The sequence below is a fragment of the Mesoplodon mirus genome (genome assembly GCF_964341445.2).
Source record: "Mesoplodon mirus genome assembly, chromosome: 20".
NCBI lineage: Eukaryota > Metazoa > Chordata > Mammalia > Artiodactyla > Ziphiidae > Mesoplodon > Mesoplodon mirus.
Genome location: NC_138996.1, coordinates 39912699 through 39937321, shown reverse-complemented (window position 1 = coordinate 39937321; position 24623 = coordinate 39912699). Strand labels below are relative to the sequence as shown.

At 38.0% G+C, this 24623-nt stretch overlaps 1 long non-coding RNA gene across 1 annotated transcript in view; it reads right to left on the bottom strand.

The window, feature by feature from the left end:
- Positions 1 to 23443, bottom strand: part of LOC309795832 — a 278657-nt gene extending 255214 nt beyond the window's left edge. Inside the window, exon 1 of the long non-coding RNA XR_014292375.1 lies at positions 23310 to 23443. This is a non-coding gene — a long non-coding RNA (uncharacterized lncRNA). The remainder of the gene's footprint in view (positions 1 to 23309) is intronic.
- Between the last annotated feature and the right edge of the window lie 1180 nt (positions 23444 to 24623).

Sequence of the window (24623 nt, the reverse complement as noted above, 5' to 3'; positions counted from 1 at the left end):
ATTTGTTCCACAAGTTTTCAATCATATCTTTTCCATCCGATGAATTCTTTTCCACTGAAAGTTGAATAGCAATTGCTAATAAATATAATTAATTCCATTTTATAAGCTACCACTGTCTCTAATATATATATGATATATATATATTATATATCATATATATATGTATATGGTAAGGCAGCACCATCTGTGACTATACCTGAAATTCCTGCTAGTAATAATACCTTCCCTACTTGGATTCAAACACAGCCAGAGAACTAAAAACTGTCCAAGAATTTGGCACCATGTCCAGCCATGTCTGTTGTCCAGCTGCTTTCCTTTATTGGTAATTGATTCAGTTTGCAAAAGTCACTGGTAAAGAAAACGTCTTGACGGTGGGGTGAAAATTCAGATCATTTTCGAGCAGCAGCCTGACCAGTGTTGATGCTGCAGAAAATGATAGCATCAAAGGGCTTTGTGTCCCGCCTTGTTCCCCACCTCAGAATTAGGGCAGCTGGATTTCAGCTCACATTAAACTCTTAGCACTGCCATTAGTTGGATCTAAAATAAAGCTGACCTGCTTGCCTAAGGCAAAACAGTCATCCCAAATCAACAGCCACTAGGATGGAGTCTGCAAACCACGGCAGATTTGACTCATGCTGACCTCTCCTAATGGGGAGAATGATGCATTAAACATCAATGCCCCAAGGAACAATCTGGAGTATGGAGAGGAGGAGAGGGAGAAAATCCAGGTGATGTTGAAATGAATACATGTATACTCTAGACCCTTTGCATCATTCATACATTCAACTATTCATCTTGTGCTGTAATATGCATAGTAGTGAAGGAGAGTGTTTAGGATCACAAAGTCTGGTTCTGCTACTAACCACCTATTAGACCAGAAGATATTTCACCTTTCACATCACTTCAGAATGACCTGGGAGGCATTTTCAAACGGTGTGCTCTCACAGGATTGTGAGAAAAACTTCATAGTGAACTCTGATACTAACTGCCAGGGCCTGTATGCCTCATGTGTGCTGGCAAACAAAAATTTCTTATGAGAATTTATCGTCCAATGATCCCAAGTAGACTAACAAAGTGGCCACTAGAACTTGTCTGTTAACAATGCAAAAAAAGATACTATTATGAACAATCATAATATCCTAGAAGTATTTTCTTGAATTGATATTTAAGGTGATGGATGACATATTCCAAACGTCACAAATATACTGGACAGTTAAATTCATGTTTTAAATATAAACCCTATGTGCTAGAGAATCTACTAGGCATTTTGAAATAGATGATCTCTAACCTTCCCCCAAACCTAGAAACACAGCATATATACCCATGCTTAGGGATACTTGACAGGAAGCAACATGTAATTGAAAATATCTTAATAAATCATATATAGACTGTGAGGATTTTCGTAAACATGATTGTGAGTGAAAGAGATCAAAATTGATATGATATGGTTTTCGTATTAAAAAACAGTTTTTAGACGTGATCTTGGGATTACATATACGTTTTCAGACATATAAATTTAGTGGAATGTGGTTGTGAGAAGAAGAAGGCTACTTTAAAATCAGGCTTCCAAGTGATTTTTTTTTCTAGTAATCCATTATTAATGATAAAGACTTCAGAAAATACATTTCTTCATTTTATTTTCATAGTAAACCGTGGCATACAAATTACCAGTGATTCTCCCATCACACAGGAAACAAGTGACCTAACAGCCCATGCAAGGCTGCTCATTTGTTTATGTTGGACTTCATTCCTAAATGTCATGACTCCAACCTGCCATTTACTTTATATGGCAGTTATGAGAGATGATTCATCTCCCTGTATGAACACATTCTTTATTTTAGCCATCGATAACCATGACAATTATAATACACTGTGAGACTGCTATAACATGAGGTTTTCTCCCCACTAGCTTAGTATAATTGATAGAAAAAACAGAAAGATCAATAAAACTGTGAACTCTTGCCTTGACTACGCAACTGACAATACAGACATGTAGAGGGATTTGGTTAAATTATGAACTAAATTAATTATGAATATGACACTTTACAGAGCAGAATTACCTAAACATTCAGTGTGTGTATATCTATACCTATATACTTATCTATCTATCTATATACACACACATATATATTTACATATAGGAAGATAATGAAAGAAAATATCATGGAAGAAAAAAATCAAAGAATATATAATAATCCACTTGGGTCAAAACTTCTGGTAAAGAGGTAGTAAAATGTCAGACAAGGCATATGGTGGATAATCCCGGGCTGGCAAATCATAAGAAATAACAGCTCATTGGTCAAATTTGCCACGTCCTACTTATCATCAAACTTCTTGGTAGTGACTACGAAGCCCTACCTCCTCCCTTGAAGCTATAAAATGACTTCTGGAGTTGGACTGATTAAAAGTTTTAGGCCTCACATCCCACTATCATAACCATAATGGATCTAACTTAGGAGAAATTAAACTACAAATAATATATACTTACAAAGGTATAAAATTAATTCTGTGTTAATGGTGGGAAATTATCCAATTGCTGTCTATTAAGTTCAACATAGATATACCTGAGTGACTAGATTAGTACAAATAAAGGGAATTAGGGAGAATATTTAGACATTTTTTTAGCAATTTAAAAACAGAGTGGTGAGTGGAAAGTGTCATGTATTAAGATGAATACTTGTGGCATATTTAATTGCTAACTTATTTTTAATCTTAGTTTTGGGATCTTCGTTTTGATCCAGGAATTAAGTACAGTAGGTTTATAAGTGTACAGGTAGAGAGTTTCGGGGGGAAGAAGGGGAGATTTTTGTTGGTGACTTTTGGTTTTGCTGGATAATGGTGAGAAAACATTGTCTGTAAACCTCTATGTTGTGGAATTTGTTAAAGTTTGTCTTGACCAATTCATGACTAGTTTTACATTTTTTTCATGGAATAAGAGAAAAACATATTCTCTGTAGGCGGTATGATGTCTAAGAGTCTTAAGACCATAGGCCCTAGAGTCAGACCAGCTGGATTAAGTCCTGCTCTGTTATTCTTTGCTATGTGGCCCTAAACAAGTTACCTGTCCAGTTGGTGCCTCAGTTTCCTCATCGGTAAGAGACTGTTATGAGGATTACATGAATTAATATGTCAAACCCCGGAACAGTACCTAGCAGGTAGAAAACATGCTATGATTATTTATTAAATATCTGTCATTTTATCCATCTACTATCTATCTATTCACAAACACACACACACACACAAACCTGCTGATTATACTGTTATTATACTACACAGATCCTTGCTTTTTTGCACTCTACTTAATTACAACTCTTTCAGAATTCTACACATCAAGTCTCCATTATCATTTGGTTTTATCCAATTGTACTTCCCGGAGAGTTTGCATTATGCATTCCACAGCTATGTTGTTTGGTACAAAAATGTTTACAATTCTTCACCTTCATGTGAATAGAAAATTTCTACTTTCATAATACCCCTTTTGTTCTGTTTCATGATTATAGCCCTGAATTCCACTTCAGATGATATTGATAAGGCAACTCCAACTTTCTTTTTGTTTTACATTTACCAGGCCCATCTTATGATTATATTTTCAAACACTAAAAAAATTATTTTAGATATGCTCTTTACAAGCAGTTGGACTTTGCCTTTCATCCCAATCGAAAAGTCTCTGGCTTTCTGTTGGGATGCTAACACTCACATTTATTATCACACAACTGATTTGATTCCATTCCTTCCTTGAATAAACTATTAACTAATATTACACATTACTTGGTTTTCTCATTTTCTTACTCTTATTTTTGCTGGGTTCATCAACTTTCTTTTAATTTATTTTGTATTCTCCAGCTTCCTCCCCCAAGAAATGAAAATTCTACAAGGCAACTCAATATGCAGTGAATTTTAAATGGTTAAACTGTATTTTGAATATTTAAAAGCTGCTGGTAGAATATTTTATATGAAAGAATGAAAAACAATTTTTGCAAGTTTTGAGTTTTTCTTTAACAATGGAGTCAATATTGATTTTTTAATGTGTTTCCTAAAATAGATATTTGGTAGAAAACATAGTTGGTTGTTTAAAATTTTACTTCTTTAAGAGTGGAATTCCAGAAGGGTTTTTTTTTTTTCTTTTTCCACAAACCACTAAAAACAAGAGGAAACAGAACCTTATGTCCTTAAATGCAATCTCTCTCTGAGACCAGAGCTAGGTGCTGGCTTTTAATGATTTTTTCTGACTAATGACAACAGACAAGGCTGGCTAACTGTCAAATATTTACAAGCCTGCATTTAGCTCAAAGTTGGGCATACAAAAATTGTAGTGACTCTTTTATTTATTAATCTATTCTGTTCCATAAGGTGCAATTATCCAGTAAATATACCAGTTTAACACAGCTTAAAAAGCTAATTAGGATAGGCCCTTTGGAAAACCTCACACAGTTTGGTCCTTTCAGTGATTCTAGGAGATTGCTGCTCTCTGAAAGTTCCCAGGCTGAGGAAATGGAAATCTTTCCAAAAATTCATAAATGACTCTGATCTGCATCCCCTCTCCACATTATCTGTAGACTGTGTGATTTTAAAATTAAATACATTTAAGAAGTTAGGTACATTAGTGGTTAGAGATCCTTGTTAAGCTAGGAAGGCTCCTGCCCCCGCCCGAAAGATGTACAAAAATTCTTAAAATGTCCTCACACTGCTGGGTCCTCTGTTTTTTTAATCCAATATATGTCCCCCAAGGAGCTCACTGGGAGGTAAATGAATGGATTAAAGACCTAAATGTAAGGCCAGACACTATCAAACTCTTAGAGGAAAACATAGGCAGAACACTCTATGACATAAATCACAGCAAGATCCTTATTGACCCACCTCCTAGAGAAATGGAAATAAAAACAAAAATAAACAAATGGGACCTAATGAAACTTCAAAGCTTTGGCACAGCAAAGGAAACCATAAACAAGACCAAAAGACAACCCTCAGAATGGGAGAAAATATTTGCAAATGAAGCAACTGACAAAAGATTAATCTCCAAAATTTATAAGCAGCTCATGCAGCTCAATAGCAAAAAAACAAACAACCCAATCCAAAAATGGGCAGAAGACCTAAATAGACATTTCTCCACAGAAGATATACAGACTGCCAACAAACACATGAAAGATGCTCAACATCACTAATCATTGGAGAAATGCAAATCAAAACTACAGTGAGATATCATCTCACACTGATCAGAATGTCCATCATCAAGAAATCTACAAACAATAAATGCTGGAGAGGGTGTGGAGAGAAGGGAACCCTGTTGCACTGTTGGTGGGAACGTAAATTGATACAGCCACTATGGAGAACAGTATGGAGGTTCCTTAAGAAACGTGAAATAGAACTACCATAGAGCCCAGCAATCCCACTACTGGGCATATACCCTGAGAAAATCACTAGGCATTTTTATTCGAGTCCATCTACTGTCAGTTCTGGAGAACTCTTGAGAAGTGAGCTGGGAACAGTAGCAAAAATGGTAGTGAGCTGTCCGTGGTACAGTTTGTCATTGTTTCACTGAGAAAAGGCAGACTGTCCCAATAAACAGCATTTCTTCCTTTCCTATGTGTGGCTTAGGGCTGGAGAAGGGGAGGTGTCACTGGTCGTAATGGTAGAACACATAAATAATAATAGTAGCTTGCAAATCATAGATCAAAGCAAACAGAGGGAGCTGGCAGTGATGAAGGCAAGAAAATAGATGCTTCCAGCACCAGCTGATTTCCTACCCTTTTAAAAAATAGGCTCTCCTTCCTCACAGTAAACGTGCAATGATTTTGTTTGCCTCTTCAGCTGTAGGTGAAGGAAGATGAAACTTCTAAACCATAGGGCTTTTTTTTTTTCTTCTTGCTCACATAAAATAGATTTTATTTTATTTTTTCCACATCTTTGTTGGAGTATAATTGCCTTATATTGTTGTGTTAGTTTTTGCTGTATAACAAAGTGAATCAGCTATACATATACATATATCCCAGGTACATAAGTATATGGAGGTGGTTTTTTCCTTCAAGAGGTACCAAGGTGGAAAAGGGGGAGAGATGAACTGGGAGACTGGGATTGACATATACACGCTACTGTATATCAAATAGACAACTAATAAGGACCTACTGTATAGCACAGGGAACTCTACCTTATATTCTGTAATGGCCTATAGGGGAAAAGAATCTAAAAAAGAGTGGATATATGTATATGTATAACTTTGCTGTACAGCAGAAACTAACACAACACTGTAAATCAACTGTTCTCCAATAAAAATTAATTTAAAAATGCATAATCATTACTTTTACTAAGTAGATGTAAGTGGTAAGCCTTCAGCTTACTCTTAACCACTCTTGTGCCGAGAGCGCCAGCTTGTAAAACACACATGGGGTCAGATTAGGCTTCACAGAAAGAAAAATTGATGTTAGCATCCAAGAATTCCTAGTTTATGTCACACCCGGACAATCTGACCTCGTCAGAGGTAAGACACCTAGCACCCTGCAAACTGCAGACTGGGATGACACCTTTTCTGCTGGACTCCCCCAAACGTGAAAAATATGACAGGACGCAATGCTAAAAACTGAGCTTGTGTGATAGAGACCCTGTGGGCAACTTTCTCATCCCTCCAACCTATGAAAACTCAGCGGGAGAATTCCCAGAGGATGACAGTGGCTGAGAAACTCTCCCCACGTTATTACAATGCTGAAAGGTTTCTCATTTACTGCCGGTGAAAAGTGTCTATTGTGGCTTCTAATAAAAACCTGTGAAGCCACATGGGTGTAAAGTATTTTTTTTCAACTTTTCAAGAAACTAGTGACAATGCTAAGTTCACTGTTTCAGCTTTGGGTATGAAGTATTTCACCCTATTTGTGATGGCAGGTCTACATCTGTGCTGTAACCTATTCTTACAGCCAAGTAAGCAGAACTGGATTTCACACATGGACAGCCTTTGTCTTTCTGGATGTCAGACGATTGCTCCAAACACGAAATGCGATAAACTCCATACACGTGGCTTACATGTTAGTCTGTGAGTATGAGCGTTCCACGTGGGTTATGCGAGGATTGGTTAGTGATCTTGCAAAGAAGGTAGGCTTCATTATGATATGGAAATTGACAATACTCAGAGCACAGGAAGAGTTGGCAGCCCTGAGCATGATAGTGGAAAGCCCCAGGAGGGGACTATAACCCAGAGTTTACTGTGAAGACATGGTGGCCATCAGCATTTGAGTTGTCAGGTTGCAAACCTTGCTGGTTGCTTATCCCCAACATTTGCTTTTGTACAGCAGTTTTGACAGTTGCACTGCTCACAGCAAACTGCCACTGTCATTTGTTCTGCTTCAGTGCCACTCGACTGTCACAGCCTGTCATGAGGCAAGAAAGCTCCGAACCTAACGCCACCCGACAGGGTTTAATCATTCCTGTTACTCCTGTTGCCTGCACAGGCCACCCTGAAACACACAGCGTGCAACTCGACTCTTCCTACAGCACTTGTTTCATAGGCTTCCACTGTTTTGTTTTGTTTTTTAAAGAGAGTGATGAGCTATATTCTTTGATTAAAAAACATCAGAGAATTTTATGTATTTGCTGAAGAAATAATACTGAAACGTATCAATTAGGAACCAAACCCCAATGAAACTGCAGCTGGCTTTCCCTCTCCCTCTTCAGGCGGTAGCTGCTTTGCTCCTCACTTATTCTGCCGGAAAGAAGAGAGGGAAGATGTCTTTTGTTTCACCGGGAGAACTGGGCAGAAGAGAACTAGTTATTTATTTATTTATTTTGGATGAGGACCATTTTTATAGTCTTTATTGAATTTGTTACAATATTGCTTCTGCTGTAATGTGTTGGCTTTTTGGCCCCGAGGCATGTGGGATCTTAGCTCCCCGACCAGGGATCGAACATGTACCCTCTGCATGTGAAGGCTAAGTCCTAACCACCGAACTGCCAGGGAAGTCCCCAAAGAACGGGTTATTTCTTTGACTAGAGAAAGCATATGGGGAAAGACATTAGCAACTTCTTTTTCCAGCCTCCCTTCATTTGGGAGAGCTTTATACCCACCGACTCACTTTTCCTGATCTGTGAAATAAGAGGGGCTCCTTGCCTTGGTCGAGGGCCAACTCCTCTTGCACAGAGGCACCCACTGCGGCATAGCTAGATATGTGGCGTGTCATCATGTATTTCCCAAGGAAGGTCTCAACTGCAGCTGATGGGGCGATAGACACCAGAGATGATTTGTATGCTTTTTGCTCATTCAAATAAGAGCCTGCCCTCAGGGGCAATATTCCTCCACCACAAAGGAGAGAAATCCAGCCATTCTTGTCAACACTCCTCGTATCAAACTCATCAAGACCCATCAAACCTGAACGGACCACGTTCTATCAGATACTGTAGTCTATCCTCACAACAGTCCTCAGAGGACGGGTGGGGCAGGGGAGCAGCACCGCAAAGGATAAAGCGACAGAGTTTTATGCATTGATGTCACTTGGCCACACATGCCGAGTAGCAGTATCCCTTTTGGAATACACGTTTGGGTTACAAGTTGCTGGATTTTGGCCAAATACACTGATAATGAATATAAATATTTGGTCTGATTTCTGCACGGCCACTTCAACGTTTTATGTTTAGATTCAAGCCATCCAGCGTAGTGTGTGCATTCAAATTTTTTTAATTGGCTGAAAAACTTCTTAGTATTCAATGAGATGATTTATGGATGACTAGAACAATCGGAGTTCATTTCCTAGAATCATGTTATACTGGGAAAATCATTTCTTTTTTTTTTTTTTTTTTTTTTTTGCGGTACGTGGGCCTCTCATCGCTGTGGCCTCTCCCGTTGCGGAGCACAGGCTCCGGACGTGCAGGCCCAGCGGCCACGGCTCACGGGCCCAGCCGCTCCGCAGCATGTGGGACCTTCCCGGACCGGGGCACAAACCCGTGTCCCCTGCATCGGCAGGCGGACTCTCAACCACTGCGCCACCAGGGAAGCCCGAAAATCATTTCTTTATTTATATTTTATTGAGTAAAAATAAGGAAGGCTATAAAGAAGGAAAGAATCTTCATGAAACTAATACTTTCAAAACCTTTAAAAAGGTCACAATAAAACTAATGAGCTGAATATAGATAACTGAACTGTGAAGACCTAGGTATTAGATTACTAGGATCTGGTTTTCTTCCTTTTAATTAGCACCAGAATCAAAAGCCATGAACAAAACCTGGTGTCTGGGATGTGGGAAAGGCCAAGGACATCATTGCCCTAATTTACTGGCACATGACAATAGAATTGTCCACACAACTGCCACTGAGCTGCACCTGAAATCTGAGGCGGGAGAAACTGGGACGCGCTCACTGGCCACCAGAAGACACCCAGGCTTGCCCCTGAGAGCTTTCTAAAATCTAACAAAACACACAACCTTGACGATGCCTTTGGAAACGTAACAAAAAATCAAGGGTAGGGCAACCCCTGGGCTCATCTACATTAACATCTCAGTTTTCTGGGGGCTGCAGGTAAGATTAATGAAAGCTCTTGGCCAGTAATGGGATAGAAATGTCAGCCACAGGTTGCTATGGGACAATTAGCAACTCCTTACAGCTGTCCAGTTTTCAAATGAAAACCATGGCAGTGATCATGTTTGCCTGCCACCCATGGTCCTCCAGAATCTGTTTCTGCCTACATTTCCACCTTTACTCCAGCCGTCTCCCAATCGCAAGCCTCATGTTCTACCCACTCGGGAGACTGGCTTGGTAATTATTAGACTTTTGATAAATTCCCATAGCTATTCCTTTGTTAATGCCACTTCCTTTCGCAATGCCCTTCCCTTCTTTATCACTTGAAATGTTATTCATCTTTTGATGGTAGATTTCACAACCTTTCTTATCCATGAAACGTTTTCTCATTTCTCCACTCGAGTATATTCTCTCTCTACTGAACTTTCTAAAGCTTGGTATTTGTACTTTTCTTACAAAACTGGGTTACTTTGCATGGGTTTTCTCTCTATTGTACTGATATTATAGCAATTGGAGAGCAAGATTGTATGATTTTATACGTGTGTGTGTGCATATCTATATACACACACATATACAAATCCCTGAGAATATAGAACACAGTAAAGGCAAGTGGTAGGCATTCAATAAATAATAACATAATGTTGTCATCCCTTGTATTTTGTTAAAACTAGAACAGATAACTTCAACTTTGCTTGTGTCTAATATGCTCTTGTGATTGTTGGTCTGGTGACTATCTTGAAGAATAGTGATTAGTAAACTGACTTATAGCTTCAAAGATAGCTTCAACATCTGCCAACATAACTACATCTATAAAAAATGTTTTACAAGGAATATGCTTGTCAATTTTATATGGTTGCTTCCTTTCCCCACATCGTTTCACTGCATAAATGAATCAAGCCTCATTAAACCCCCAAATTCCGTTAACTGAAGAGCATTCCCTGGTGTTGCCTGCTGGCCGAGGAGCCCCAGTCCAACATTTGATGAGCAGGTACATAACACAGCACCTCCTTGGTCCCTCGTGATGGTGTGACATGCAAGGGCATCTCTAAACCTCTCTGCCATCTGCTTGTTCAAGGTCAAAAACAAAATTCCATGAAAATAATAACTAGCACCTAAAGCAGTTCTTTCTGGGACCTGAAATTGTGGAAAATGCCACAGTATCATCTCAACGGTGGCTCTTTGCTGTCGATTGCACGGGAAGTCGGTCTGAGTCATCGACAGGCGGTCTTGCAGGTAAGAAAAATGGCTTCAGCCCAAGCACCAACCAGCACACATATTTTTATATACTGAACTCAGGATAAATCCATCTTTTTTCTCATTTTTGTAAAACAACTGTGGGTATTATCCAAAAAGAGCTGACTGTTAACTAGACAACTAGCCAGATCTATAACGCTCCATGTGGACTGTGGCTGTTGCGTCTCCATCTGTACAGCCTGCTGCCTGCCTGTTTTGAGTTACGGAGAGCTGGGAGGGGAATCCAAGAGAGAAGGATTCAATGGCAGAGGTTGCCTCTGCTCTCGCCTGCTTGGGGGAGATATTTTTCTCTTTTATGCTTTGATAGTGTGGCTGATTATAGACGGTTCCAACCCCTCTCCTCACCTTCAAAGTATTCCTGTGTGAAGAACCCCTGACCTAGAGCTCGTGGAGGACCAGCTGCACGTGTGATTACCTTCAGGTGTCCTAATGCTAGTTGTACACAAGCATTTCAGTGCTTTCTTGTCTTTTGTGTCTTGCTTTCTTACACTTCAAAACTTGGGCATTCTTATTTCCTTCAAACAAATGTATAACATTTAATAAGCAGGGAAATGCACTTACAGATGAACCGTGACCACACACTTCCACGTCAGATGTTAGTTTTCAGCTCTGAACTCTCGATCTCTATCGTGTGAGTGGCAGCAGGTAAAGGGTTTAAACTCTTTCCAGCAGGTGGAATAAGTCTTGTCAGTTGTTACCTTGCCACTGAGCTATTTTTCATTTCTTTTTTTTTTCAGTACTCTTTTTTTTCTTGGTTATATATTACTTGCTATGATTTTTTAAAAGATATAATTTTTTAAATATATTTTGGAAGCAAAAAGAGAAATTTCTAGCAACTGTTGTCTCTCTTTTTTTCTTAATTTTACTCTCTGTTCTGGGCTGTCTATGGAGCAGGGGTTTGAGAAAATAAAACTGGGGTGTGGTGTTCATCATTTTCATGCCTAATAATAAAATGATACCACTGTAGTTTGAGATAATAAGTATTATTTTCTCTATTTTGGTCTTGATTGGTACCTACATTCCACTTTTAATCCAAATGTAGTAACAAGGAATTCAACAGCTTCTATGATGAATGATCTTGTCAGAAATGAGGACTCATGTCTGCTGAGCTGCTACAGTGGAGTGAATCATACTTGGGTACAGCCCGAGGTTGGGAATATCAAAACCAACTGCCTAAATAGGAGAAAAATGAGGAATGTGAGTCCAGGCTGCTGCTTTTAAGTCAAAGACCATAAAAATAGCAACTTTGGTGAAGAAAATTGAAACAAAAAGCAGGCAAAGGGTGTTAGGAATGAGATAGGAGTCAAGTTGATGGATTCAAAAAAACACATAGATACACCTAAAGAGACAGGCTCATGCATGTGCAAAAATGTTATGATACCAGCTCTGGGTCTTCTTTTCTACCTGTGCTTTATTTACAGGTTAGCATTTTTTCCCCCAAAAGATCATGACAGAAGTACTCCATCAAAACTCTCAACCCCACTCCAACACACAGACAGTTTAATCTAATGGAAGGAAACTAAACTTGGGTGAAGGAGAAAGCAGGTTCCTGCTCCACGGCTATGATACTGGGGTCTTTCTGCAGAATTGGCTGTTGATCTTTGGTGTGATAAGCCTGGTGCTCATGGTTGTTACTCCAGAGCTTTTACTCCAGCTGTTGCACTTTTGAAAATGTGTAATGGGTTCTGGAGCAGAAAGGAAGTTCATAACATATGAGGAGGAAGTTCTTAGAATGGGCAGTGGAAGAAATTTAAGAGTCCTGGATCACAGCCTGGGAAATGGCAGGGTTTTTTTAAGAAGAACTTTGTGATGATTAAATTCCATATTTAAAAAAGTATTCTGACTCAAGTTCTGCAGGAGACAATATGATTCACTGAAAATAATTTTGCTTTCAAATCATGGTCTTGAGTTAGAAGACTGGACCCACCTCTTCCTTACTGAGGATCTCTATAAACCTGCATTTCTTGATCTGGAAATTAGCACTTATCCTGCCATATTATTATAAATATGGATAGAATGATGTGGAATCCCTGGCATCAATCTTCTCACAAAACTAGTGCTAATAATTTTTCCTAATAAACATAAACCTATAAAAAGCAATTTTTTTTTTTTTTTTTTTTTTGCGGTACGTGGGCCTCTCACTGTTGTGGTTTCTCCCGTTGTGGAGCGCAGGCTCAGCGGCCATGGCTCATGGGCCCAGCTGCTCTGCGGCACGTGGGACCCTCCCGGACCGGGGCACGAACCCGTGTCCCCTAGCATCATCAGGCGGACTCCAAACCACTGCGCCACCAGGGAAGCCCCTAAAAAGCAATTTTTAATCTCCCTACTGAGTGATATGATCAGTTAACACTTATGCGTGGTGTCTATTTGAACAAGCTTGTAGACCCAAACAACAAACAACCAGTGAAATGATTATTTTCACAACTTATTACATTCTAAAATACCTTAAAGTAATTATGTCTCTGTAGAAGTAGACAGAGCTTAAATCAAGGACGTCCTCGTATAAAAGTTAAAACAAAGTAACTGATAATCCTTTTCTAAAAATGCATAGGTGTTTTTCATTTAGCCTCATCACATCTGGACTCTTGTTCCAAGCTAATAGTACAATGTCATATCATGGTCCTCTAAGAATAATTCTACGAGTTTCTGTTACACTTTCTAAAAATTACCCATCATGTGGGTTGTCCAACACTGACACAATAAACCTTGGAGAAGAAGTTAGAGACAGCTGTAGTCTTCCATACTAAGAATTTTGGAGTAGAATCCTATTGAGCTATAACTCCAGAAAAGGATCCATTGGAGCCACTGGGTAGAAAAGTCAATCCTGCCTAATTCAACTGAACAGAAACAAGAAAAAAAAGTGCTAAAAATGGTTTTATTTAATTGTTGTGATAGACCCATGGACCTAATATAAGTGATAGAACGGGTAAAACCATTAAGTACTAAAGATAAATTTTCTTTGGCTTTCCCTACCTTTTTCAGCATTTAAGACACATATTAGGTACCATTTATGACATGGTCCCTTCTTGCATAAAGAACTCATCATCCTCCCTTTTCTTTGGGTTCTTCTACCCCCTGACCATGAAACCTGTGTGTCTTCAAGCCACCTTCCAGGAGCTAAGGACCTGTCACAGTAACACCTAGCTCAAGTTTCAGGGCTGGAAACTTTCTCTTCTCATATCCATTAAAACATTTCTTTTTTGTGTCTCATTTCCTCTCTGTTTTCTGTTACGGATGAAAGCAAATCCATAACCTAAATCTACTACTTTGGCAAACAGACAGACTAATGGATTAATACCTGATAACTGGTTTCTGTGTCATTGACTTGGGAGAGATTTTATTTTAATAAGGGACTATTCAAGACCAAAACACTAATCTAGAGGTATAAATAATTAATGGTCTTATGATAAGACATTAAGAGATGTATTTTGGGCAGGTGGGTGTTTCTAGAGGCCCTTTAAAAATATTTTATACTTGATCTATGTATTAAGTTCTCTCTGGTTATCACAATTTTGGTGATATTTGGTCAAATTTGGTCAAATTTGGTGATAAAATACATTAATTTTAAGGAGAACCTGAGACAAAATTAATGGTCTGAAGTTGAAATATATGACTTTTATCTTGCGATATTCACAAAAGAAGTCGAACTTGTCAACACCACAGCCATCTTAAAAGTATACAATATTGGCATTGAAAGCACAAAACTATAATAACTTTAAAAAGAAATTGTCTTTTGAAACACTGCTAGACAGAGTGCCCTGCAGATGAAAAGCAAGTAGACTTTCTCCTTGTTATAATCACATACTCTCCCTCAAACATTTCTCTTTTGAATGGGCAAAAATGAGTTTTCCTCTTTTAAAAAAAGCAGTATTTCAAACAATGTGTTTTCTTGTGATAAGAGATCTGTTTTAATGTCTTTACAAAAGAGGACTTTCAAAATGATATGTTATGGAGGAAAGTGTTAGGATTACAAATCACACTGATTTTAAAAGGACCCAAAATTCTGTAAAATTGTTCCACCCTTTGCCAAGTTCTTTCAGGGAGATGCATGTTTTTCTGGAAGGTTTGTGGTAGAGTTATTTGTTAGTTAGCATTGCTTTGTGAAGAAAAAATAAAGCCTAAAAGGACCCCTCTTAGGGAAGAGATATGGGAACATATGTATATGTATAACTGATTCACTTTGTTATAAAGCAGAAAGTAACACACCACTGTAAAGCAATTATACTCCAATAAAGATGTTAAATAATAAAGGACCCCTCTTAAAATTTCTCAAAACTTAGCTCCAACCATTTTCCCCTAATCATAGGGGGAAAAGTCAATGTATCATCTTCCTAGGAATCTCCTCTATATTAATACTGTTTAGAGAGTAATCCACTATGATGCCAACTTTGCTATATTTTCCTGCTATATTTTCCCCCAAAATAAATGCTTTTCTTTAGCCTCTTGATCTTACAGCATTATAGTAGAGATCCTCTAACATAGAATTTAATAAATATATTCAACCTACATTTCTCGTTTTGCAAAGTTATTTGAAAAATATTTTAGAATTATTCTATAATGTTCTAGATTTAAATTACAGTGTAATAAGTTATGGGCGGTGTACGCAATGACATCTGGCCCTTGGCCTCTTGTCTAACAATACAGTAGACAAGAATTATTACTCCATAATTCACACCCTGTCATGTCTTATTGCTTAATTAAAGCACAACCTTCCTCTACATGACAAGCAATTGGACTGTTAACATTATAGATGATTATCCACCGTAGCATATTTTATTTTCACAACTTACTCTTTTCATGAAATGAGGATGCTTACTTCAGGTACACCTACCTCTGAAAACATGAAAAACCTGTTTCTTTACTTACCTTCTGGCTCTTGTACAAACTGCCACTAACAAAAACATGGGCAAAATATTAGATGTTACAAATTAGTAATTTAAATAGTGAAATAACAGCCTGATATCTATCAAGCAAATAAATGAATGAGTTTGATAGCCTCTGAGTGTAATAGTTGCTTTTCTCTGTTCTTCTCTTTTTCTGGCCGTGCTGCATGGCATGCGGGATCTTAGTTCTCTGACCAGCGATCGAACCCGTACCCCCTGCAGTGGAAGGGCAGAGCCCTAACCACTGGACCACCAGGGAATTCCCTGTTCTTCTATTATTGATCCAGCAAACAATAGGGGTGATGCATATGTGCTTGTACTTGTAAAATATATAAATGCGTAGGGTCTATACAAGAAAACCTTAAAACTCTACTGAAGAACTCAGAAGAGAATAAGAAAATGACAAAGGTTAGTAATCAAGTGAATAAGGATATTGTATAGTGCAAAGGTATGGATTTTCCTCAAATCTATGAATCTGACAGTAATTCAATAAAAATTTAAAAGTCAACAGGATTTTTTTACCTTGATAAAGTGATACTAAAATTTTTAGGTTAAAGGATAAGTATTCAAAAATTGCTAGAAGAATCCTTGAGGAGGAGCAATGAGCATCACCTGGTGATGTCCTACATCATATAACAAAATATATCCCAAATGGTACAATAATTAAAAGAGTTTGGTACTGGAGAAGATATGATAAGAAAGATCAATGCAAATCTGGAAATAAACACAAATGCATATAGAAATTTGGATTATGACATTAGTAATATTTGAAATAAAAGGGATAGAAACATTTGGTTAACTATTTGAAGAAAAAATAAATAAATCTGGACCCCTATCTAATTCTTTACAGAAAATAAATCTCAAATGGGTCAAAATTTAAATATGAAAAATGGAACCATATAAATTCTAGAAGGTAAATTCATTTATAAGCTGACAAGATTTTTTTACACAGGATGCAAAATCCAGAAGACATAAAGAAGAGATTGAAAAAAATAGCCAAGAATAGTATAACTAAAATCAAAATGCAAATGAAAATCTCAGAGAAGACATATTTAATATGTTTGAAAAAATAATGTTGCTAATTAAAAAAATATTCCAAACACAAGAAAGACGATTATCACAATAGAAAAATAGTCAAAAATTAGGAAAGCTATATTCTTTTTTAAAATTGAAGTAGCATTAGTTTATAACATTATCTAAGTTTCATGTGTGCAATATTATATCAATGTCAATATCCTAGTTGTGATATTGCACTGCAAATCTTGAAAGATGTTACCTTTGGGGGAAACTGTGCAAAAGGTATAGGGGATTTCTCAGTATTATTTTTATAACTGCATGTGAATCTACAGTGGTCTCAAAATTAAGTTTAATTTTATAAAGGACATAAAAACTAGGAAAGACCATATATAGGAAGAGAAAATTTCTAATACCCAAGAAACACATGAAAATAGAATCGTTTTTAGTCCAAAGGCAAATACAAAGAAATATGATAACTAATGTTGGTGAGGATGAGGATGGTAAGGAAAGTAGCTCCCTCATTCACTGTTGACAGAATTAAAATTTGTCTAACCTTACTAGAAGGCAATTAAGATATATATATATATATGTGTGTGTGTATATATATATATATATATATATATATGTATACACACACATATATATACACATATCTCCCGTAAGATGTTACAGAAAAACTTGAACGAACTTTTTGGCCAACCCTATATAATATATGCAAATTTTAAATAAATTCTCATGCCCTTTGACCCACTAATTCTAATTTACTTTGTGAATATAGCAGTGAAGATTTCTCAAATATAAGTATATACAGAGATATGTTACAACATTGTTGCTAATAGTGAAAAATGGGAAATAACTAAAGAGTATATCAATGGAGAAACGTTCTGACTAATGAATTTTGGCACGTTCGGGAGGGAGCAGCTGTTAAAAAGAATGAGGCAGATATCTGTGAGCCAATATATATCAAAATTAAGGGGGAAAAAGCATCGTGCACGACAATGGTATAGATACTTCTTTTGTATAAGTAAAAAAATATTAGCCAATCAGTACTTTACTTTTGTATAAGTAAAAAAAATATTAGCCAATCATCCTATCTATCTCCTAGGTCAAAGGAGATCGATAGGATGGTGAAGAGGGGGGCAAATAGGTCAGTGTGTAGGGAAAGGCTCATGTGGCCTCCATCTTGGAAACCTCTGGGGCTTTGAGTAGGGATGGCGTGACCTCAGCTCCACCTGGCTGTCCCCCACCATGTCATCCCTTCTCTATGTGCTTTTCTCTACCCTGGTAGCACAGGGGCTGGGCAGTGAGCTTAGTGCTCGGAACTGTCCAGACAGTGATGAGCACATCAGAGACCCCTGAGCCTGTGAGTAGTTCTCTGGACCGTTCCCTCCCTCGACTTTGAGGATGGGAGGCCACCCAGACCCACCCCTGCTCTTACCTAGTGATATCTAAATAAGTAGAGGCATAGGTATAAATAAGTAGAACAAGGTAAGTAGATAAATAGCTGTACATAGGGAATGAATAGTCAAAGAGTACAACACTCCTATCTTTCCTTATTATTGCTTACAGACCACTGTCCACTCCCCCTCCTCAAATGCCCCGTCTTGGAATAGCACATCACTAGGTTATATCACACTTTAAAGCTACTCCTTACCAATCTCCCCCAGGCCCTCTGCGGCATTCCTTGGAAACTTTTTACCCGAGTTCATTCTCACTCTTTCTAACATTACTCCTGTCAAATTCCAGGTGATTTGGATATCCACATTGATCCTTGCAACAGCAAACCTAGCCTCTAGTCCTGAGCTCCAAAGTTCTTGTACTCTTTTTAACCTCTTTTACATGGCCACAATATTGACTTTTTTCATCATAAGTGACTGAAATCTCCCCATTACCTCAATTCTAAACACCCCATTCTTTAGCACCGACCCCCTCCTCATTCCAGCTCATTCCCTAAAGGCCTGGAACTCCTTCTGCAACGGTGCTTACAATCTTTTGATCCTAAGGCCATTCCTCTGCCTCTCAGCCCCTCATTTCGTACCCAGTTTAAATTCCACAACCTTATGCTGCAATCATCCCCTTGCGTACGCCGTCAACTCATTCATCCAGCTTGAGCTGCTTGATATTCCCTTGGCAAAACTCCAACCACTGTGCCACCGACTCTGCCTGCTCTGTACCTGCACTTGCACAACTGAGTATGGTGAATGAAAACCACGCAACCTTACACACTGGTCTTATCCTAAATTCCTGACCACTAACCTCCATGGCACCTTCGTGCTTCTGGTTTCTCAGGTTATTTTCTCAGTCTACTCAGGCTCCCTTCCATCATGATTTCATACGCTCTCCTCCACCTTCAAACCTCCACCATCCTCAGTGTCAGCTGATGCCCTTGTTTCTAATGCATTAAAACAAAGCAGGGAAGCTAGAAGAGATCTTCCATAAGGTCTCTCCTCATCTGCCCACCTTTCTGCGTTTGCACTTGTTGATGCCAACTTCTCTTCGCTGGATGTCCCTCCACACTTGCCTGAAGCCTGATGCTCTCTCACTTACATACAAAGAACTCCAGCAGATCTTTCTTGCATCAGCAATTCCCCACCCCCATTGACTGAATCGCCCTTACCAAATATAAAACATACTGTTATTGTTATTATCTCAAAGGAAACAAAACTTTCTCCCCACTTCTAACTATAGAAACCATCTAATTTTTTTGTCTCTATTTATAGCAAGATTCCTTCAAAGAGTGATCTGTACAGATTACTTCTAATTTTTCTCTTCTCGTTCTCTTGAGCCAATGTCAGTTAGATTTTCTCTCCCACCACACCACAACTGACCTAACACTGCGAATCCAATCCAATCTTCAGGTTCCTCGATATAAGGACAACATTTACAAATAGCTTCCACATGGTTTCCAGGAAACCACCCTCTTCCGGTCTCCCCCCTCTTCATTGGGTAAGCCTCAGAATCCTGACTTCTTGACATTGGGGTGCTTGTGTCTAAGCCCTGGGTCCTCTTTTCTTCTCTACCCACAATGGCTCCTCTAGTGATTTCACCCTGTTACGTGGCTTTAAATACCATCTATATGCTGAGAATTCCTATCTCCAACCAAGACCTAAACTACAGACTGTGGCTGTAGTTGACCTCACATCTCAGACCCAATCCATCACAAATTCTGTCAGTACCAGTTTCAGAATATACTTGGAATGGAAAACCACATATTGCCACTGCTTCCTCTACCTTCCTGGCTCCAGCCACCATCATCTCTTGCCTGGATGATTACAACAGTTTTCCAACTACTGTCCCTGTTTCTGCCCTTTCTCCTACTTAGTCTAGTATCAACATAGCAACCAGGGATGTCCTTTTAAAACATAAGTCAGGATCACCTTATCTCTCTGTTCAAAACCATCCAATGTTCCACATCCCGAAAATACAAAATCTTTTAAAAGCTTCCCATGTTACATGGATTAGAAGCTAAAGCCTGTTAGTATCTCCAGCTCTGTGACTCTCCAATGCTCTTCCGCTCTCCTGCCCGTCCCAGCTCTCTTAGTTCCTTTGCACTACTTTCCTCCACCCAGGAGAGTGTCCCTCAAAGCCTTTGCACATGCTATTTCTCCTGCCTGGAGCTCTTTCCCAACTATCCACTGGGTTCCTTCTCTCCTCCTTCAAGTCTTTGCTTAAACATCACTTTCTCAGTAAGACCTTCAAGTCATCCTTCCTTGTTTTACTTTTTCCATACTATTTACTTCTCTCTCTCTCTCTCTCTATCACACTCACACACACACAAAATCTTATTTATTCTGTTTCTCCCCACAAGAATGTAAGCCCCGTGAAGGCCAGAATTTTTAAAAATTTGTTTTGCTACTGTTACATCCTAGCACCAAAAATAGTGCTTGATATGTAAGAAACGCTGAATAACTATTCGTTGAGCGAATGCATAAACGATAGGTAGATATTTAAAGGGATATGAATTTCTGTGGAAGAAAAATTATAACTAGTAATTATTTGAGGGGAAATAATTTTTAAATGTACTTTTTTCCCCCTAATCATGTACATCATTAGTTTTTGTTATTTAAAATTACAAAAAAATGATATTAGCATGGATATTACAGGACGTTATAGGATATTTGTTGGTTTTTTCAACATGCTCCTGTTTTTTTAAAAAAAGGTAACCAATTTTATTAATAAATCCTCAAGATCTTTAAAATTGTTATTAAAGTTACAAGCAAGAAATTAACCCAGAGATCAAACAGTAGAATAATGAATTGCCCAGCTAACTGAATAGTCCCACATCTAAAGAGTTATATAAATTCTAGATGAAGAAATAGTATAAGAAACCTTTCAGGTGATTGAAGCAAGTGACTGAAGCAGTAAGTATATGATAAGTGATCTGTTTCAAAGACCAGAGAAACATTTACCGAGGATTTTTGGACATTGCAATGGTAGAGGGTGACCAGCATGTCTTTTGCTATGTTCATTCATGTACTGGCTAGTAACAGTATGCTTGTGATGAGATGTAGGAATTGGAAACTTGGAATTGATGGTCCATGTTCAGAAACAGAACAGAGTAAGAACTGATTTGATTAGCTTGAGTGATAGGCTATTATGTTAATCGTTCCATTCCAGGCAGCGTGGCCCCAGACATCTCAGTGCTGACTGTGCTCCATCTCATAATAACTTATGACTTTCTGTCAGGCACTAGCACTTTGATTACCCAACATGTATGAAGACAAAAGCTGATACTAATTCAGGTACCTTTGAGCAATCTGAATCCAAAGGTATGTCCCACATCGTACGATGAAAGAATGTTGAGTTTTTGTTAACTGCATTAAAAATATGTGAATTCAAGTAGAATTTTCTGCCAGTTTATGAACATATGGTTACTCCTTCTACTAATAAATATTTCTATGGGTATGAGACTAATGAAGCACACAGTGATACTGCCTTTTCATCATTATTAAAGATATAAACTCTCAAGAGATATGAAGAGATTTAGGTCATTCCATGCATAATTTCAGACAAAGCCACTTCAACTACCAAACCTTGCTCAGTACATAACAGGTGGTGAAGGAATGTGGTCTGAACACATAATAACAGAAAATCAAAATAAACACTTAGGATTTTTGAGGGCCATGTTTCCTGCTCCTTCCACCTAAATAATTTTTTAATAGATAATGCTCTATTACTTATATTTCCATGGCCTTGATACATTGTATTTGGGTCCTGCTAGCCACCCAATAATAAAAGGATCTAAGTAAAGAAGCTGTTCCATTTTTATTCCATTTCAGTCCTAGCGAGATAGTCTTGATGTTAAAAGCATTTTATATTTTTTACGAGATTATCAGCTCAAGATTTTCTGATCTCCCTCAATTTTTCTCCACTTCAGGTTTTCTCACAGGTAATAATAAAGCCATTTTGATAGAAATGTAGCCATCTTATGATTTTCTTTTTAAGTGGAGCGTCACATTTTTCACAATTTGAAACAGTAGGCACAGCAAAGTGCACTGCAGTGGAAAGAGAAAAAGTGTGAGAGCAACACGTTCTCCTGAATTTTCAGGAATCCAAAGTCTTAAAAGAATTCTTTTTGATTTTTGCTGCTAGGACATGGTAGTTCCCTAAATACTTCTGAATCTAACCCTGTTTCCTTCTATCACTTTCTTCTCTATTTTGGCCAGTACTGATTTTTTGGAATGTTTGGGTTCTGTATTTTACTTATTATTTCTAAAACTTACTGCAGTGCTTCTATTGTTTGGTATTTTTTTCCTTTTGTTCTCACTATTTGCTTTTCCACTTCTATTCATTTTGATGTATAACCATTGTGCTTAATAATTTCTCAATCTAGTTTTCTTTGTGGTCTTCATCCCTTTACTCTCACTTTTTAAAATTTTACATAGTAAAACTCAAGCTCTACTTGTCTTTTGTCCGAATAATACATATATTTTAATGATATATTTTAAGTAAATAATTTAATATCCCATATTATTCATATTTCCTTGACAAAAGTTGAAACACTGTGTTTTTCCATAATTTTTAAAACTGTTAAAAATCTGCGAATAAAACTTTCAGATATAAATGAAGACATCTAATATGGTGTAATCGTCTTCAATTTTAGCAAATAGCCCTGTGCTTGAATTTTATTTTAGACCATTAAACCACCTAGATTATAGCAAATGGTTTTTATATTTTGTGAAAGTGAGAGCCTCAGAATACCTCTAAATTTCTTTCAGAATGAAATAAACGTAAACGAAATATTTCAGTATGGTCTTTAGGTGTGTTTACAGTTAGGTACATTTCCGAAAACTAAACTCAAGGACTACGATTGGATCTGATTTCAAACAATCCCTCCATAGCATATGTGCTGGTTGCTATGCAACACAATTTAATACCAACAAATGATGCCAAGTGATTTTTGCATACTATAATTGGCTTGTAAGTTTTGCGGCTTGAACATTGCGAAGAGAAGGTGGTTATTTAAATTTCAATGGCTATGTTAAAATGCTACTTTTTAATAAAAAAAAACCCAACAACTATAACACAAAACCTACATCTTAAAACTGAAGAAAAGACCTGACTTCTGTGATAATAAATGTGCAACAGTCTGGAAAGTTTCTCTTTCACTCTTTGGGAAAGCAAAGAACATATTTCAATAACTTTTTATGCTGGTCTACTCACCTAGCTTCTCTGATGAGTTGGCTGTAGGAAGCCTGGGTAGAGGCAGGGCTCAATTAGTGTAATTTATGTATCCTTGGACGTCAATCATTCCTGTTGAGAGGTGGGACTCGTAAGCTCTCAGTGCATTAATTAAGAGCTTATCTCAGCAGAGCCATCTTTCTACCTAAGGACCAAAAAGAAAGTTTTAATTAGATTTTTAAAAGCAAGTATGTCATCTATGAAAGCAAGTATAGTTCTTTAGTCAGTCTGTGAGGCCACAACTGGAAGAGAATATTGCAAACCACACAAAGGGCACCTGTTTTCAATCATCTGTGATGTTATAAGTAAGTGGGGAGCATCAATCTCCAACACTGGCTTCAGTCCTTGGACCATCACCTCATGTAAATAACTGAAGTTCTGACTATGTTGTTTCATTGCCAACAATAATTATTGGACCCTTGTCTAATTATTGACGCAGAGCTGATGCTGATCAAGTGCAATTACAACGTTGAGGACAGACAGTATTTTTCTCTGATGGCTGACTTTTTGTTCCAGGCTAGCTTCTGACTGAATATGCAATGGGCAACACAATGCAAGTTCAGCAAAAGGGAGTGAGGGAACTTGCAGAACACATCAGTTTCATTGGCTCAGTGATGGAGTGAGTGTGCTGTTGCTGGCTAACCTAAAAACACAGGGACTCAGGAGAGGTAAAAACTTAGCTAGGCTCGTCGGTGTCAGATGCTTGAGAGGCTGTTCTACTGGAATGGCTTGTGTGAGGCCATCAAACACACTCCTTAGGGCTCACTTAGGAAATAATAGATACATTATTGATTAAAATATTTATAAATTAAGGGAGGGAAACAAATTTTAAAAGCCAGTTCAGATTCTAGAAGGGAAATATATCTACTAATAGCTATTAACCCCTCCCCCTCCATAATTAAGGGGGGGGTCGGGATGCATGCTTAGGAGAACAAACACAAACGAGTCTGCCAATGTCAAGGAAAAAGCAAATAGGGAAAACAAAAGGAAGAAAAAATACTGAACAATAGAAACAATGCAATAAGTTGTAGAAATAATGAATAAAGGACCACACCTAAACTTTCAGAAAAATCAGCACTGTAAACAGTAGCAATGCAAAATTTCTCTTTTCGGAAAAGTTACAGACAAGGGGGACATATAAACCCAGGCACAATGAGCACAAAACAAATAACGTGGGGATTACAAGGGTGCTTCCAACAGGCCAGACTAGCACCATGGACAGACGCTTCGGGGAGCAAGACGAGCTCTGCTCACTGGCTCAACATAGAACTTGCTTTCCAGTGTTCCTCATTGCTA